A 17325-nucleotide genomic window follows, 5' to 3' on the forward strand; every position below is an offset into this window, starting at 1 on the left:
AAAATTTGACAATTTCTATTGTTCGTGTCGTTGGTCATTTTTAGTGCTTTATATAAATTTCCATCCGTGACCTTGTATCTACTTAGTAGATCCGACACTTAGGATATACAGTGTTGTTGGTTTTTAGTGCTTTATATATATATATATATATATATATATATATATATATATATATATATATAATATATTTCGTACAAGAAACGATGTAGGGACTCATTTAAAGGACATACTAATTTTCTTTATTTCCTTTCGTTATTTTATTCATTTATTTTTTTTAGGTTTATTTTTTTAATATTTCTCAGAATGAAAGTTGTTTTGAGGCTTAACAAAAGTACGCTAAGGGAATCAATATTACAACTAAACTCCAGAATCAATTCAACTAATAAACCTCAGTTTTGCATAATATCTTCTTTTAAGGTATCCGCATGCATTTCCATGGTATATTTTATCATAAAAATATTACCAAGTTATTTTATTAAAAACTGTATTTTTTTTCATTTTTTCTTAATGCAACGTTAATAAGTTAATTAGAGCAGGGAAAATATAATAATTTTAAGATTCATTTCTATAGTCAGATAACCAATAAAAATCCTCCTTTCTAATGTACAAATTTTCTTTTAAAAAAATTCAGAAAGACAAACAAACAATTATAGAAACATCGCATGCCACGACTTCATTGACAGATTTAATAAACCTGAAATGATAGAGGATTTCAGAGTGAATTCAAAAAGCATGACAAACTTTCACTAGAATATTATAGTTTGTCTTGGAATGACTATATGTACCATCACAGGATAACTTAAATTGTCTTTTACTGTATTGTAAAATGAAACGATTTAAAAGAGATGCCGAATTGTCAACTTTATTTGTACGAGTAATCTTTAAAACATTACTTAAAAATCACGTTTTGTAAATGCATTTGCCACATATTGAATTTTTTTTAAATTTTGAAATATCGATGAAGTAACCGCAATGTTATTTTTGACATGATACATCTTATGATTGAAATATACAGAACTGAATAGTGCTTGTTCCGCAAAAAAAGGGGGGGGGAACGACATACTTTTTGGTTCATGCATTAGAATTTAAGAATAAAATACATTAATCAATTTAATGACTGTGAGGTCTTAAAGAGACAGAAATCAGCTTCTTGCATTTGAAACATTTCTAATACAGATATATTTTTTTCATGAACTCTTGGACGAGGGGTCGAATTATTTAACAAGCCTGCTAGCGTTATACTATGGATCATCATTTATATGAGAGTAGAAACGACTTTTTAGTACACTATTTCTAACAAACGAACAGATATACACTGTATTCCTGAAATTAATAAGTAAGACCACACTCGTATGTATCGGCTAAGATATCTTTGCCAGTTGTACACGTTTGATTTGAATGAAATTCTGAAATATGTAGGCATATTTGAAGACAAAGCATACGTTTATGTTATTTGTGTTCAGTTCATTATTTGCAATGTTGTAATTTTCTTCTCTAACCATAAAATTATTGTGTATTTTTTATTGATGTAACTTCCACATGTATACAAGTTATGTGTCAGCCCTAGACACATATTTACACAAAGAGGAATGGTTTGAATAATCAATTGAAATAACAATATGAGCATTATGAGTTTTTATAATGCTCATTTTGATATATATTATGCTAATAACCATTTTCCTAATTCTGTAGTTGTATTTGTATTCTAGTTTCGCCATGGTGTGTTCAGAATAGCAAAAACTATGCGAGTTGAACTTCTACAATTATTAGAAACCTTAGTCCTTCTTATTGAACTCTGCAAAATGTCCAGTATCTGTACAAACACAGCACATTTCATTTACTCTTTTTCTTGAAAAGGGCAGTATGCCTAACTGAAAACTAAACCATATGATATGTCCAATATTTTTACATGGTCACTACTCTTACTTATGAAGCAATAAACCATTATCACCTGCAAATGAAATTCATGTTTCCAAGTTGATTCGATAAACAATAGCATGTTAAATTCTACGTGCGACTTATTTATAAACGAGGCAGGCTATTGACAGATTACTTGATGATACATGGATATCAAAAATCTTGTTTAAAGTCAACATTTCCGCAAATTCTATACTCAGTACAGTGACCATGTTTGCAATTATAATCTGTCGTTAGGTCGGATGTTGAATGACGTTTTCATCTGTTCGGCCATTGTTTTCACACTGTATTGTCTACAGATATTTCGTCCATCCGATAATGACAAAAAGAACACGGTGGGTTTGGCCGGTCGGTAGGGGATGATTACTCCTACAAGGCACCTGATCCCATCTCGATAAAGGGAAATTCTGTCAGGGTACATGCATGGAACGACAAGATAAACGCTCTTTAGGAAACGATCGGACAAGATAGAATTGACGAGAATAACTTTGTCGATCCTATAGGGGTTGAAAGTGAAATACATGTATAAATAAATAGCACTATCAACTTAGATAACTTTTTAATTATTTTGTATATACCATCACTAGGCCTTTCTCAGTGTTATATTTGTTTATGCAGAAAATAGCTACAAATTACTTCTACTGATCAAATCTAAAGTGTTCTTAGGCAAAGATACTGAAAATAATTTAGATTTAAAAAAAGCAATGTAACAATTAGATAAAATGAGAGAGAATGATATAAGACGGTAGATTATACATACCTGTAATGAGCAAGTTAACATTAGCAATCATTGAAGTCACACTGTTTACAGCTTTGCATGATATTGAAGAATCTTCATTTGGTGATATTACTTCAATGCAAAAGACATTTTGAGAGAAATCACAGCAAGTACTGTTGATGCTTTCTTTGTAGACAGTGCACATTTTGCTAAGTGCATTAGCACCAAAAACAATTGATGTACCAATTTTCATCTCAACGAGAAAATAACTTCCTTGTACATGACATGTCACATTCCCATTTCCTCCAAATTCAACATTGATCGTGGGAGAAGGATGTATTTCTACTGTTAACTTGCCTAAAAATTGAAAATTCAGCTCATAATTATTGTAATAAAACAAGCTGATTAAGGGAATTCGTGTCCCCCGCTTAATGAAAAAAGAAAAGGATGAAAGTCAAAATTATAAGAACAATGCAGATAGAGAAATATATAAAGATTGACCTAGAATTTTCAGCTGTTAACCATACGGTCAATGAAGGTCTTTCTAAAAATTTGTACATGCATGTAATATTTAATTTCTGACCTCTGTGTGTTCCATCAAATAACCTCAAAATAAATATTTTATGCATGATATGAATAACTAACCGTAAATCTTTCCCCCTCAAAATCAATAGTGCGCTTCTTCAAATAAATGTATAATAAATATATTTTTACACCTTTGCTTGACCTCTATCTGTTTCATATCAAAATATATAGGTGGTCTTATTTTACTCACTTTGGAGTTAGGATATGAAATTTCAAGGAAAAGCTAAAAGTTTGGAAACGAATTCAAAATAATATACACAGCATGACAGTGGGAGGAAGGAAAAATTGAGAGATGAGCGGACGGACACAACCTTATATCTACGAGTTCAATGAAAGGAGAGGGGGGGGGGGCAAAAAATATACTAAAAACGAGTCCTAAAAAGTATTCTGTATAAATAATCATAAGCTATAATGAATCATACGCTAATCTTGCCACAAAATAGTACTTGACATTCGAAAATAGGGTGATAAGTTTCTCGTTGGCCTGTATGTTTATTTTAAATTGATATTTTTTTTCCTGATTAATTCACATTGAAAAAATAACAATTACTGGAGGTTTGTTCCTCCTACGCATTTATTGAATACGCAGCACTGGTAAGGCGAACCGTGATGAAATAAATGGAACATAGAACTGTACAAATAGATACATTTTTAAACCGAATTTCTTTTCATAAAAAAGGAATTACATTATCACATGACTTTCATATTAATTGAAATAACAGTATAGTTAGTATGTATTGAATTTGTTTTTGGTCACCTGATTTGAAAGTCACGTGATAAATGCATTGAATGTGTACTGCATGGAGGTCATTATCAAATTTCAATATCGCAAGTGCATATCCTAATTCAATTTAAAAATATAAGAGATAAATTGTTTTACATATATTGTATTTTCTAGAAAGTGCTTCGAATTTGACTTTAAATAGAATTTGCATTTTAATAGTTAAATTGCAGACAATAGGTACAATTTGAAATATATGAGTCCTTTACATTGAATTTTATGTATAAATTCAGTAATGCTCTAGCTTTCACGAAAGCAGCAAAACTTTACAAGTTAAGAAATATTTTCTTTATCTGTTTTCGAAAAATGATGAAGATCTATAAAGTATATGTCCTTGCAAAAAGGTACGTCAATATAAAACATGCCAGCTCTGTACAGATTTAATACATTCCCTCTATAAAAATTAAATAATGGTAATAAGCAAAGGTTATTTATTATTAATAATTATTAATTATTTATCAATGGTCAATTAAACATCTGTACATTGTATTCTGTTTGATAATAAAATGTACTTTGCACTGTGAAAAAATTACTTGATCTGCCCCTCATATCACATAAATTGCGTCTAATTTTACCACGATGACATCATGTCGACATGTGCATTGCGGTCAGTTAATTGTTTAAACCTGACTATGTGCATATAAAACATACTTGCAACAAAATTGAATACATTGGTAATTTTGATGCAGTTTAATACTTTTATACAGTTTATGAGCGCCTTTTTTTCTAATTTCTGGTATAATGACGTATTATCATTCGTGCGTGATGTCACGTAATCATCTACCATATAAATTGAGCCCCGCGTCCTTTATGTACCCTTAACAGTGCTGTGTGTGTTTATTTATTTATTTATTTATTTATTTATTTTTTTGGCAAACTGCTCTTTATCAACAGTAAAGTGTGCATGTACACAATATGCATGGACAGTTGTTCGTTCATCGTATGAAACAAAAAAATAAACAATGCACATGTTTTTGGACATAAATGTAATATACAAAATGTTCACCTACCTTCTGTAAGAGATAAATGGATACATATACTGATGATGCAGGACAGGGCACTTTTCCATTTCTCGGTTTTCATTTGGAACATATTTACTTTTTTCCGGACTAGAAAGTTTTAAAAAATTTCCTTTACTTTGTTAGTGAACTAAAATATTTTATAATTGTGAAAATATTGTTACATTTTAAGGACCCTCTATACACTGATAAATTTTTTTTTTTTTTTTTTTTTTTTTTTTTTTTTTTTTTTTTTTAGACTTTGAGAAAATTATATAGCGTAAATGAGGATTTTTTGAAATTAAGTAATTCATTTTCAATATAGGGAGCGTGGCTTTTTTTATCCAGGAAAAATCTTTAAGGACAATGAAGTAATAATAAAGAAAAATCGCTTTTGTTTACTCAAATGGAGAAAATACATGCAAATAAAGTTTTAAACTATTCTATCTTGGTCTAATATAATGTTTCGAATACTTGGATTTATTTCAAATTACGTCAGTAAGTACAAATTACAATTTATTCTATTTCATGTCTAATGGTGGGTCAGTCTAACTACACAAAAGTACCCTGGAATTAGGGTGCAGTGTAGAGAGGGTCCTTAAAAGAAGTTTATAAATTTAGTTTCTTTGCATGAAAGAAATAGCCCATAAAATTATTTTGATTTTTAATTAAAAAGAAATAAAGATTTAAATAATGTATCAAATACATGCATTTATATGTTCATTGAATCATATTTTTTTTTTATACAATGAAATAGAACTCCTTTATATCAAAAAATACTTCAAAATAATAAAAATAAATTTCGTAAACTAAACATTAGTTTCTAGACTTTTTTTTTTAAATTCTATTCACAAAAAAATCAAATCTTCATCCTTACCTTTTTAATTTTTTCCCTTAGCTTAAATATTTATAATTGAAGTTTGCAATAGCCTTGAACCAATATGGCTAGTTTGTCCTTGATAATTTTTTTTTTCATTGACACAGTTCCTTTGTCACAGCTAGTACTTTTTTAATAAAATGAATGACGCGTATAACACGTACTTTCCCAACTTTATAATGATGAGTGCCCTCCACTTCAAATTCCGTTTTTGGACAATCCGGAACTTAGGATTGATAATAATTATTGAAAATAATGATATTTAGATAATATTTTTTAAATATCGTTCCACTTTTCTTTTTACCATGTGCTCATTTAACCCGGAAAAATGACTTTTTAATTTTTCATTTTACTAATCATACAATGCTTATTGCGACTCGTCAGTACTTCATTTTTTTCTGTATGCAAATAAAGTTTAGGGTAGCAACAGGCTCAAACTTAAAAAGGGGCATCCCCGTTTAAGATAAAAATCAACGATGCTTATACTGTCAAGAAACATCCCAATGACGTGATAATTAAATGGATCGATTGAATTATATATTGAATAGAGCAGAACAATAAAAATAAACTCTTTTAAATAGTTTCATAGAAAATTAATCTTCTATTATTTTGTTTTTCTCAACGATTGGTTGATTAATAGATTAAATACATGTCCCATTGGAGAATTTTTCACTCATGAAGAAACTTCATGGGAGGTGAAATTGCCACATATTTTGACCTTGGCATGACGCTTACAGCCGTAGTAGAGAGGATCTTTATCGTGTCAACACCAACCGGGACATCGGTTTCTAAAGCCGCATCCGAAAAAAAAAGCTTACAGAGACCTAAAGTTATCATCTGAAAACTATGCATGCAGCATATAATTTCTTACCTTTGTCTTTATCCTTTTGACCTCAAAGAGAAAGAGTTTTTTTATGTCATTTTTACTAATATTTAATTTAATCGCAAAACCTCATAAAGAACAAAGGATGATCAAAGATTTACGTTAGAATATATACAAGGAAAAAACGTGAGAAATCTTATTCTCAAGAACAGCAAAGCTGTGGTAAGTCATATCTATATGGGAGTAGCTTCACGTAGTATAGATTCAATTTTGTTCAAATCATGACCCCAGGGGGTAGAGCGGGGTCACAATAAGCGATAAAGCAGGAATATTAAGGGAAGACTTTAAAAAAAAAATCCTCTCAAAAACAGCAAAGCCAATTGTAAGTGACATTTATATGGAAGCTTCCTCAGCTGGTAGTGTCCTTTGCCACCATTTGAAGAAAGTTGCTTGCAAAAACATACCTATTAATGAAATATTTAATAGTGTGTGACTTAGTATCAAATAAAAATTCATCAGTATAAGAAGATGAAATCCCGCGCAAGCGCAGGGTATTAAATTTAACCACTTCTAATTATATAGCATGGTTTCTACTGATAATTAATTACAGTCTTACAATAGGAAGAAATCATTTCTTCAAAATCCCGCGCCCACCCGTTTTTTTTAAACTCGTAAAATACCAATTTCATGGACTTTTTCTCTTTACGTGTTGAAAGCCCTTTATTTACTGATAAATTTATCAGCACAACTTACTTATATTATAGTCTTTGGATATTTAAATATACTTCTTGTAGTGTTATCAATTGTTTCACATTTTTTTCCCATAAATATTTACAACAAAGCTTTTATTCATATTCATGTACAAGTTAATACATCGGGTTCGATGTCATATGACGCTCTGGAAATTTCCATCAAGATTAAGATCGGGGAATGACGAAAATGCTTGGCATATTTTGTTTTTTAATCGTTTATAAGAACTTATTTTTTCTTGATCACTTAAATCAAGTTTTCATTGAATAATGCACTAATGACATTTTATCAAACTATGAAAACGATTGCTTGTTTTCAGCTTTATTAACAATTGCCAGTAACTTAGATCTGCCAACCGAAAAAAACCACCGTACTCTCTTTAAGTGCTATTTAACGGCTGTCTATCAAAAACGAAAGTAGAAAAATAACTACATTTACAATAATTATTTTGCCAAGGAAATTTAAATATAGTTTACGAATATTATTTCATGTCTTGGATAATATTAGGGGGGAAAGTATGAACTCTGGTGTAGGCGTTTATGTTTTTTTTTTTTTTTCGGGAGTGGCAAAATTTATCAACTCTTTAGTATAGATTTTAGAAGGAAATATACTTAACTTTGAAATTGTTTCGATAAGACTGGCATGAAATTTCTGTACGTTTTTGCATAGAAGGATTTTTGGGTTTTCTGTGTAATCTTCGAAGTGTTTTGATTCTTATCTTGTCTTTAATAGCTTTTATCCTTAATTCTGCCGTGAAAGTCTGAAACACAATAAAATCTGACATTACAGTTACCCGTGTCCACCTTTTTTACTTTTCCATGACTGCTTATCCAAAACAAAACAAATGTAATTAATTTACGATTATAACAATGCAAGAGAAAATGGACATCACAATTTTAGAGGACAAAAGCATGAACTTTGATGCGTGCATTCAGGAGTTAACTAGTTATTAGCAAATTGCATTCCTTTATTCCTTTATAATTTTGCTGTTTACCTATGTTCAAAATTTAATCACTCATTAACAAAAGTATTTTCTAAGTTATTAGATATTAAAATTATAGTTAACACAGAAGAATAGCGAATAAACTTTGCCGACATTGATAGTTTCATTTACAGTATTAATTTCTCTTTATTGACGTTGTTTAAGAAGGTAAGTGTAACTCGAGCATGTCGTTGTATGATATACATGCTATATATTGAGTGTACATGTAAAACATTGCTTTTTGTGAATTTGAGAAAAGTTTACTCTCAAGAATCTTCAATTTTGAAATGCTATACATCAATCTGTACTTTTCTTGAATTTAAATCGATGCCCAAGAAATTTATAACTATATTATCAATTTTACAATTTTTTTTGAACACCATAAAGATAACATCAGTATAAAACATTAGCTAATCAAAGGACAAAGCATTTTTAATTCGAAAATGGCCCAAAATTTAATACCAAAATCAGAACATAGTAAATAAAGTAAACGTTTGCACTCTTGACCTTTAAATTATGCTTTGAAAACCATCAATGAGTTTGTATTAAATCATAAACGGAAACTACAAGAAGGGTTAGAAATTAGACCATTTACTACATTTTCTTAGTTTAGATGAAATTTTGTCGAAAATGCTTGTCATAAGATTGTTTATCAGAGAGTTCCATGTATCTGATACTAACTCGATCATGAAATATATAAATTTGGTAGGTAACCAAATTTTGGGCTTTGTGTTAATTTTTAATTTAGTATCATTTGCTAAATAAGCAAACTATGGCCACGACCATGCATGAAAACCATGCTAATTCAACGTGTGTGTGTCTGTGTATATTCTTTATATTTCGTTTCTATACTGGTAACTCTATATTTTTTTTTTCAAATTATTATTTCAAAATTTCTAAATAGCACATATTTATATACAACATGTCTGTATTCTTTAAACTTGTTTCATCTAAATTAGATACGTTTCTGGTAACATGTTTAAGAGGAAAAGGAAGAAATCAAAATTATTAAAAAAAAATACTTTTTTTTTCTATGGTACATCGATCAATGTGCTTCTTTCTTCTCATTATTTTCAAAATAATCATAAGAATATTAAAATCGGAGACCCCAGTGATCTGCTTACAGAGTATAATTGCATATATAACTAGACCTTTGTTTTCTTCCTCATATTGTAGGTTATCAATGTCTCTGACAACTACAAAAGGTGTACAAAAGCATTCAAGTATAAAATATCAAGTTCTAAAATATATTGATGCGTAAGCGTACCTTTAATTACTTCAATAATGGAGACACATTTATGCTTGAAAAGGGTATGTACATTTTGAAATAGGAGTATATGAGTCTGTTTAAACTAGGTATTATATTCACTTAAAAGTTAATTACTTCTTTGTCAACTCTAAATCTAAAATAATCCATAAACGTCAGAATCATTTTTTTATAAAATTATAGTTAATGGTTAAAATTTTAAATTATGCTGCACTTTATGTAAACACAAATTCTTTATATGTAGCAGGATTATTATTGATAATTTATCAACACTCATTTTTCAGTAATTTTGTAAATCGTTTTTCAATTACAAGGCATCGTAAAAGTGACTTTATTAATAAAATTGTTAATGGAAAATTAAATCATAATACGTGTATTGAAACATTAACCTAGCTACTTATGGAAATAAACACATATTTATATTTAAACAAAGCGCCCATAAGGATATAAATGTATCTGTGAAAACATTCAGTAGCTTTGACACGTGCTATTCTCAAACATTTAAACATTTCAATCTTGTATCGGTCTTTTCAAGGGTTCAGTGATCTTGGTATTCGTCAATGAGATTTTTTAAATTGCTGCTTGATATGCTTAAATTTGGACTTCGGCATTCTAAACGTGTGTCGCAATTATGCATCATCATTTAATAAGATAATTTAAAAATATGGGTCATTGGAATGTTTTATCTCTTAGTTATTACATCCCTAATAAGCTACTGAATTCTAAAATTACGAGATATTAAAACAATAAAGTTGACATAGCCAGCCACAAAAAATATTATGTTTTCGTTCCTTGAATTAAAGCGCAATAATATTTTGGATATTTTTTTTTCCAATTCGAAGATTTTACAACTTATCTCTTCATGTTTATTTTTTCATGAAGAAAAAAGAAAGACATGGTTACATTGCTTGAAAATTTCTATAATTTATGTTCCAAATCATTTTGCATATATTTTGAGCAAATTCAAAATATTGAAGCTTCTCACTTACATAAAAAGCATTAAGTTAAAAATATCACCAATTCTTCGAAAATAGCACCAAACAATATAAAATTCCCAAGTCTTCAAATATTTTTGAAAAACGCAATTTTTTTATGAATGATACATTCAAAACCTGTATTATGATAAAATGCTCAAATTCGAACTTTGTAAAGGCCGTCGTTAATATTAGACTATATCAGTTCCCAAACACTTTAATAGGAAAACATTCAACAAATATGTTATCTTTCTGTATACGTACTGCATAAAACCATAACTTATTCCTATTTACCCTGATGATGTTTTTGTGGAATTGATCGAGATTAAGTACTTAAGAACAGGGATATCATTCATCTTCAAGTTTTTCTTCACTGATAAGTGTATACCGTTTTTGTATCGCCTGCCGAGCAGAGCGCCACTTAGGGATCACTTTATCGAACGTCTGTCTGTCTGTCCGTCTCTTCGTCTGTCACACCTCATATCCCGAGAACTGAAAGAGGTATGGATTTGATATTTTACACATACAATGCTTGGCCGTATGGATTTTGTAAAATACCATGGATACCAACTTTATGAACCTGGCCTCTTAACTACTTTTCAAAATAATACATAATGCCAATATACAGCGTATGTTTTTACATTAAAGAGGTACGTTTATGCTTTTTTAGCATATGCAGTTTCTCATTTAAAAAATGAAAAATAAGAACTGTGGGAGTCATAAACTTTATTGTGATCGTAGGCGCAGTCAGTTAAAAATACCGGGTTTACCTATTGTTACAGTCCACTTGACCTTGACCTTTGACCTACGTTGCAAAGAATTCTCCGCACTGTTAAAATTAATTTATGTCGTTTGAGAGGCAGAGTTTTGACAGTTAGCATTTATACATGTTATGAGCTCATCACTCTGTAAGTTGAAACTGTATGGTACAAAATTACCACACAAACTAATTTATTAAAGACTCTGAAAATACATCTGGATCTCTATTCCACAATGGATCGTGCAGATTAAAATTGCAGTAAAGACAGACTGAAATCCCTTTAGGAGGATTGTTGGAAACAGGTATTGACAAAATGATAAATAATTATTTCTAGGAATTTTAATTTCATTATTCATTCAAGGATTGGGGAACCATACTTCTCTTCCATTGTCAATTTTTATCGCAGTCTTATATGATCCGTTAATTTTTTTTTCTTTTTATTTATTTCTTTTTTTTTCATGAGATATTATCATGCTAGAAGCAAATAAATAGCTAGATTTATTTTCATCTTTAATGAAGCTACAAAGTAGGCGACGCATGCGTTCCTTGTAACAGTCTAGCTTTAAGTACATGGAAATAAATAAAAGCCATTGCTTTTCGTCAGTCAGTCATGATGCAATGTTAATTTTAAGCATTTCATAGGAAGGGGATGAAAGGTATTATTCTTTACCTTTAGAATGTTTTAAGCTATATATCTATAATAAAAACGTGCAAAGTTTCATTTCATGCTTTTTTCCTTTACTTTTAGATTATTTTTCTTTACATACAAATAGCATATTTTGGACAAGTTCTCTCTGGAAAATTCTCACTATCCAATACGTGCAGTTTCAATGAAAAGGGTAATTTTTGTTGACTTTTATCTTATCATAAAAATATTACAAAGAAATATTCAATAGATTTTTTGCTTATTCGAGATTCCGTATCCATTTATATTTTTTAAACAAATAACCATGTATTCGTTTCTGTTTAAGTTTATCTCTTTGTTGAAAATTGCTATCTACAATTGTAATGAAGTTTACATCGTAATATCCCTTAGATAATTATAAAAATCATAGCATAGAATTGCAATGACGTTTACATTAAAAACTTGTCTTACATTCCAGATAATGGAAAGATTACATTAAGCAACTTACCTAAATTGCGACATTCTTTAGAATTAACGAAAAACTACTCCAATCATACGGTTTTCCCAAATTCAACCTTGGTATGGAGGATAAATTATAAAAATGGTAACACAGATGTTCTAGGCCAATGTGTTTTCCAGGCTTGCAGCTCAAAGGAAAACGTCGTCGTTAAAAACAATTACACATCAAAGGTCTCTCTTTTACTGATAAACAGCGTAACAATGGCAGAGGACAATAGCAAAATTGAGTTCAGGGTTGATGACGTTAATTATGGAAATGAAACTTTAACTGTTTATGGTATGTATCAATCATGCTTTTATGATAATCGTATATAAAGACGATTTAAAATTTCCCCCAAGATATGATATTTTTTTTCCATCTGATTCAGACTTGGTTCCAATAATCTCGATAGTCAATAACATTATAATCTGAATGTTAAAAATAAATTTTAATGAAAAAATGAATTGGTTTTTCGTCTGTGTCTGATAAAAAACAAAAAGATATTAATTGGATTATCCTATTTCTCACGGAATGATTTCAGTTGCAAAAATATTTAATTTAACAACAACGCATTTTTTTAGAAATATTAACTAGAGAACCTATTTCTTATACTTAATTCCAGATTATCCCCGTTTCAAAGAAGCAAACATAAGAAATCGCGCGACGAGTGGTCATTATAAAATAAATAATACTCATCCACTGGAATTGGATATAAATGTAGACTGTATGAAGCCTTTGCCAAAAATACTTGTAAAATTCAAGGTAAAGCTGCAAGGAAGCTTGGATTTATCTGCAAATTAGCAAAAGTTTTCCAATATTTAAGCTTTTTTATTATAATTTCACTGAAAAATGGTCAGCTTCATAATTTTGAATTCAATTTTAAACAATAATTAGCTAATTTTTATATTTAGGAAGCAAACTCAGAAACATTCATGCAGCTTTATCCTCACATGACAGAAAGACTTGACTGTGCAGAATGTGGAAAACACCAACAGAAATTGAAGGCTCATTTGATTGCCAATCGCTCGATTTTCACAAATAAAACTTTGATGCATGGAACTCTGAGCATATCTTTAAAATATGGATGCTATGAAGATTTTATTGCCTCTTTTAATGTTACATTTGCGGACGTTGAAGGTAAATATTCTATCAAGCTTACCTTCTGAACTTTTTGTATAAGTCTCACGGTCAAACATTTACTTACGGTCAGTTTTTATTTTCCAAAACTAGAGAAAAGATCTTGAATTTAAGGAAAACTCTTGCGTAGAACTCGTGTCTTTAAAATGAATATTGTCAACTTCACGAGAAAGGAATACATGTACGCAATTGGCTTCCAACAAAGGTTTTTCATTAAGTGATTAAAATTTTTTTACACATAACATTGAATAAAAAATTGTCTAAACCTCTAGCTATAAACAACCGAAAAAATAATATTGCTAAGTACGGTGTAGCAACCACTAATGATGAAACGTTAATGATAGAAATATCATTAAGCGTTGCAATTGCAACGCTTAATGCCGTAAATTAGTGCATAAATATTTGACATTTTCAACCGCTAATGCTAAATCGCTGCTTATAATGATAGAATTACATCATTAAAGGACTTATCGCATGATCTTCCAAAAATCGTCATTTTATGAAAAATATTATCTACAACCTTGTTTATTAAAATACTGAATACAAAAAAACGTTGATGAAAGCATATTTTAAGAGATATTGAGAGTTGAAATTCAAATACGGCAATATGCATATTTCAGTCGGATTTCGGCGAAATACTGCTCTGACGTCATAGGCGACAATTCAGTGTGAGAGTATGCACACTATTTACGGAGTTATCAACGACAAATGCAGCTTAATTACAAAAAATGCTGAAAAAAATTCCTAACATGCTTTTTATTAACTATAGAAACATTTACTAGTTTCAGGGACCTATAGTATATAGGTCCCTGCTAGTTCTAAGGTATAAGGCTTTTGAGATATTTTCGTTTTTTATTCCAAACATTTAGAATCTGTTGCTCTGAATACGGCAATGTTTCGTGATCGGAAAATTATTTTGCAAGACCGCCATCCTTTACAAAACATATCTAAATTTATGTTATGCTAAAAACGAAGAATAACAAAGTTATATAATATTAAATATGTGAATCAAATAAGTTTATACATGTGATAAGATGACAAATCAAATTGTATTGATGGCGACTTTCTTCGTCTACGCCGCGTCTCCCTCGCTATCGTCGCTGCTATTTTTACAATGTTAACAGATTTTTCATATTTTTTCTTGCTGACAGTTCTAAAATATAAGGTTAGATATTCAATTTCATATCGATAAAATCAGTGATTTGGTCGTCCACAACGCAGAAAATTCAGGTTGTATCGCCTATATTTTAGTAAGATTAACGTGAAGAGCTGATCAGCCATTGTCGCCTTTGACGTCACAGGGTCACGTGATCGCTATCTAATTAACTTAGATTTTTAATTCAGGGGTTTTCATTTAAGTCAATAATTGGTTAATTACCACGGTTTATCCACAGTAAAAACACTAAGTTTATAAACTGTGGTCAAAAGGAACGTTTTACGCTATTAATTTCAAATAATTAAGAATCATGCGATAAGTCCTTTAAAAGTCACAAATGCAGAGCAACCCCAGCGCGTTATGAAACAAGCAAATATCTACATGATCGACCTCAAACTTTCCCTCCATCCGCCTATCAATAGTACAATGAAACCTGTCTAATCTGACATGCAGTGGGAGGCAAAATTTGTGTCAGAATTGACAGGACGTGGGGCTACACAGTGTAAAGAACAAAGAAAATATTAAGATGGAAATTAGAAAAAGGTTCGGAATTCACAGTGAAACAGATTGCACAGGTGTCGAATTAGACAGTTTTCATTATAATACACTATCTGTTGGCAAATCATTTGTACATATGTATATGCCATTTTCCTACTGAGCATACATGTAGTAATTATTGAAGTTTTTTTTTCTAGAAAAGAGAACTTCTGAAAGCTCCGGATGTTTAAAAGAGAGAGAGAGTAAATTTGTTCTGGTTATTATTCGATGTCAATTTTTGAAGGGCGCTAAGGAGGGGGAGGAATACAACTATATGTCAACGACCTGGAGAAACATTTCTCTTGAACTTTTATTTTCAAATCAATTGTATGATTGATTATATGCATAGAATGTTTAGTAATCAATTACTAACAAGGCAACGCCCTTATCACCCTTATTACTACTCAGTAACGCTAAGAAAATTCTCGAAAATTCTCATGCCATTTTGCATAAAAAAGTTGAATTGAAATCAATCTTGAGAAAACAGTGTGGTCTAAATAGCAAGAAATAGCAAGAAAAAACAATTTCACAAAGGAAAATATTATCCTCTCGCTCCTTTAAATTAGATTAGTACTAGACAAAATGATTTGGTTGAATTAGCAAAAAAGCTTGCACATGCACGTGCGCTTCTCTCTGATTGGCTGACACAAAAATCTGAACAACTTCCCTGTTTTCGACAAAGTACATTGAAATTTAAAATATAGGTATATATTATGAGACACTCTTATATGATATAAAGGAGAATGCTGGAAAACACGTGCATGTATATCTGATGCAATTTGATTGGCTGAAACTTAAAATGGCTATAACTTTCTTGGTTTTCAACAACCAAGGACGTAGATAAGCATTATGTGTCCTTACATAATGTTACTATCAAAACTGAATGCAAAGAAATTCATGAATGTGTGCTGAATTCTGATTGGCTAATAATTAAAAGGTGTTGTCTCTCATTTTTTATTGAAATGTTTTGATATTTAACAAAGGTATATTATTTTGAGATACTATAAGAGAAATGGGGGGCAATAAGAATGTTGGGGAACTTTTTTTGGAACATCTGTAACGGTTCCCGTTACAATAAGCAGTAGTTCTATTTCGTAATGGTCCGCATTTACAAGTTGACAAAATTGAATAGTCCAAAGAAACAACGTAAAATTATCCATCTGTCATCTAGGTGTGGTAATAAGCTGTTATAAAGTATATACACGTATAAAATTTAGTTTTGCTAGTTAATTTTTATACTGTAAATCTTGTTCTCATTAAAAAGACAGCATTTTGACAATGAATTTTGTAATTCATTTCATTTTTGGTTGTTTCCTTACGAAAATTTATGTATAAATAAATTGGAAACTTGGGTATTTTTGATTTAAGTTAAAAAAAAAAAAAGAAATGACAGTCTAATATGACACAAAACATTTGACTGTTAGTAATATTGGATTGTTGCTCAGCAATACCAGATTTCAACAGCAAAGGAATGACTAAAACAGCGTTACGTAAGATTAAGAACCCTTAATACACTGCACACTAAAGAGTTCTGGATCTATGGTATTTTTATGAATTTAAAGTAATCCTCCTCAGATTTGAAATGAAATAGGGTAAACTTTAAAGTGTATTACTCAATTTGTAATCAAATCAAAACTTCTTTATATTTAAATAGGCTAAGCTAAATTAATGAAAACGTTATTTGCATGTATTTTCCCCAATTTAGTAAACAACAGTGATTTCTGTTCATCAGCACTTCATTGGCTTTGAACATTTCTCCTTGGGAAAATGCAATTTACCCAGTTCAATATGAATGTCAAACATGATCGACTCTACCTATTACGATTTAAAAGTTAAAGTCAAATATATAGGTTTTCTCAGACAGACGGACAAACACACAATCTTTCTCTTAAGAGCGTGTAACAGGAAGAGAGAAAACTTGACGAACCAAGGGGCATTA

Source organism: Saccostrea echinata, unplaced genomic scaffold (genome assembly GCF_033153115.1).
Source record: "Saccostrea echinata isolate AGI-Se365-2 ecotype Australia unplaced genomic scaffold, CSIRO_AGI_Sech_v1 ptg000029l, whole genome shotgun sequence".
Classification (NCBI taxonomy): Eukaryota; Metazoa; Mollusca; class Bivalvia; order Ostreida; family Ostreidae; genus Saccostrea; species Saccostrea echinata.